The sequence below is a fragment of the Thalia democratica genome, chromosome 2 (genome assembly GCF_965202585.1).
Source record: "Thalia democratica chromosome 2, ktThaDemo2.hap1.1, whole genome shotgun sequence".
In the NCBI taxonomy this organism is placed as follows: Eukaryota; Metazoa; Chordata; class Thaliacea; order Salpida; family Salpidae; genus Thalia; species Thalia democratica.
In genome coordinates this window covers 32238964-32242653 of record NC_139166.1, presented here as the reverse complement: position 1 = coordinate 32242653, position 3690 = coordinate 32238964, and positions in this window count along the sequence as shown.

Here is a 3690-nt window from a genome sequence, read left to right as displayed (position 1 = left end):
CTAAAGATAAAAAAATTAAAAATTAAAGGTTAATTAATAAAGCTGACAACTTTTTCTATCTTGTATATTAGCTTAAATTTTGAGACTTTTAACCCCAATATTACCTTACTATTCTTAAAAGTTATACTTTTGTTTGGAATTTTAACTGTTAAAGTATCAAAAATGTTTTGAAATTATCAATGTTTGATTATTATATTAGTTTTGAAAAACAACAAGCATTTAAAACTTTAATATAACATTGGATGGTGCTTTTTTTTTGTTAATTATATTTTTTAGTACACAAACAAACCTTAATTTTTGTAGAACTAAAAGCTTGAAATAAAACTCTTTTGTTTTCCTAACGTTACAAAATTATAACGTTTTTTTTTGTTTTTAAGAAGATGACCTTAAAAATTATTTCATTTTTAGATGTTCAAAAGAAATAATAATATTACTGAAGACCGTAAGAGCTTGCTCTGTTATAAAAATTCGCTTTGCTTTTCCCATAACTGCCTTAGATTTCTCCTATAGTATATGTTATTTTCCACTAATTTTATTTTCAAGCAGTTTTTGTTATTCTCTATTAAACTAGTAACAAATTGTTAATTTTGTTCATTTAATATCCAAGACTACTTTTTTGTATCATAAGCTTATTTTTTATTTTTTTGCTTTGTATAACATAGTTTTTACTCAAGTAAGTAATTATAGAATTTACTAGTTATTATTTTCTTATTTTATCTACAAATAAAAGTTCGTTGGTTTAATACAGTATTTTTAATAAGTTACGCTAAAATTTATAATTATAGAATACTCGTTTTTAACTGCTTGTAAAAGTTTAGAATTATAGTTTTGTAGTAACATTGAATGAAGTACTTAGTTTAAATTTTTAACAAACCTACGTAAATAAAAGCTAAAACACCTGTAGTAGGTTTAGTCTCACCTTAGGTGCTTCTGATCAAATATGTTGTAATTATTTTTTTTACAAATTTAAATGAAGCTAGTAATATAAAAAATCTGAAGTTCTGCAACATGCTATTTCGTTATACTTGTTAAATTTAGAAAATGTTTTCCTTTATTATCTTAATAAATCAACTGAAATGAGTTTTTAAATATATATTTTACATAAAAATTGTAAGTTAATTCGTATATATTTAAAATTAAATATTAAAAAAATAAGCCTTCATTTACAACAATTTATTCGTATGTGAATCTCAAATATCATCCTTACACTAATGTAAATTTAAATTAATATTTAATAGCGGGTGGGTGTCAGTATAGCATAGCGCCTGTTTAGCACGAGGATCATTTTGCACGGCGTCATTTTAGCACGGTTGATCGCTTTTGCAAGGCGTCACTTTTGCACGGAGCGTTTTTTTGCACAAACTAAAATTTTTCAAAGTGTCTTTTAAGGTAGGGATATTTATGAAACTTTTTATTAAACTGAATAAAAAATAAATGTTAATAAACTGAATTTGTAGGAAGTTTAATCTGCAACATTTTCATTATAAGCCTTTATTTAATATATAAATATGAAAGTCCGTAAAATGTAAAAAAAAAGAACTTAAGGTTTTTTATTTATGTACTATGAACTTGAATTTTCAAGTATTTAAAAGAAATGTAAGAAGCTACTACAATTTTAAAACATTAAATAAGTATTTTTTTTAAATAGATAATATAACAAAACTAGTTACATGTTCAAAAAAAATTCTAGTGTTTGGTTATTATTTTAGTTATACTGGTTTGTAAAACTTTGCTAAATATACTTTAACACCGCAAAACAACTTAGTACTCAGGGTTGCCAAAAAAGTAAAAAACCTGGAACTTATACATGACAAGTAGAAAAATTTTGATTTGACACAAAAAATCTATCATATAGGTAAAAAATTTGGCGTCATCAAAAATTTTTTAATAGAAAACTTGTTTGAAGTAGCTTTGCATTCTCTTTTCAATGTAGTTATACTATTTAACAAAGTTTTTTACCTTAAACTTAACTTCAAACGAAAAATAGACCTAAAAATAAGTACTTTTGAAAACCTGGGGAAAATTTGCTACAAATTTTGGCAACCCTGAGTACTACATTTTAAAAATAACAAAAATCATCTGAATATAAAGTTGTAAATTAAGCTGGAATTTAATGCGTGTTTACTTTTAATTTTTCAACTTAGTTTTTAAATACGTGTTTTATACATTACAGATTTGAAAATATTTAAAGTGTATTATCAAAAAAGTTTCAAATGAAGTTTTAAAAAGGTTTGGTTTGTGGAAAAATAATGCTCAGTGCATAATAAGAAAATTGTTAAAAAAAGACGCTCCAAGCAAATACAGAAGAACAAAAAACGGTGCAAAAATGACGCTCGGCGCTAAACTGACGCCGTTTAAAAGTGACCCTCCGTGTTGAAATGACGCTGTGCAGAAGTTTTGCACCGTGCTAAAATGACGCCATGCAAAAGTGACCCTCCGTGCCAAAGTGACGCACCGTGCAATTCTGACTCGCTTACTTTACAAGCTAGTTCAGCGAGCTTTTTAAGTTGAAAAAAATGTGCATTTGATTTTAAAACTTCAAACGTTTTAAATTGCTTTAAAATATACACACACTAGTGCTTTTTAAAAATTTAATTAATATCTTAAAACTTTAAAATCTATTTTAAAACTAGAAAAAAATATTATACTAAGATGCATTATGTTTGTAGTTGTTATTAAGGGCTTAGGAAAGGGGATAAATTACCTTTTTCAAAATTTAGTCTTATTTTGTTGAGTTTTAACTAAGCTACAAGTTGCTTTTTACATATTTTAAAATTTTACAGGGAACATTCCCTGAAAATGTGAGGCAATTATCTCAAAAAAAGTAATAGGAGATAGTTTTATAATTTGCAAAATTTTAAAATCTGTAAAAAGAAACTTGTAGCTTAGTTGAAACTCAACAAAAAAAGATAACATTGTGAAAGAAGTGATTTACCTCTCCCTATGCCTTTAAACTTCTTCTCATCAGCAAGGGAGAGCAAATGTTGATTTTTTATTAAATAATATTTTTCTTCAATTAGATCGTCAGTATAAAAAAAGAAATCTCGATCAAATATACTTCTTGATGCAAGAAACATCTTACATTTAAATACTTTATTTTACACTTAAACTTGATTATCAAATTATTTATTTTCAAATACTCTAACAACTGAAATTTATTATTGACCAAAAATGGTTTCTTAATCGTTATCGCATTTCATAAAATTGATTCACTTATCTAGTATAGCAATAAATTACGTATTTAATGAGTTTAAAATGCAATTTAGTCAAAAAGATTTTAAGAATATTTAAAGAATCTAATAACTTGATTTTTTTTCAGTTATCTTTACTTCATATTTAGAACTAACGATAATCTATAAAAATGTATTGATAATTGTATTTTTACAAAAAGATAACTTTTTTTTTCGAGAGCAAAGTTTAAAGTTATATTCCTTTTACAGACTTAGATTACAAGCTTAAAAATATAGTTAGTCGTTTTTTGAAAACGGCATTTAAAAAAACTTTACTAGTATATATAAATTACCTCCAAACTAATACTTTTCAAAATAGTAAGTAAATGTTTAGTAGAAAGCAGTTGGTTAACTAGGGAACTTCAACAAAAACCAAAAGATCGTTGTGATTTATGCAATCTCTACGATTTACTACATATAGAGGAAAGAAAATAGTTTAACGTATAGTTACAAATCTTCC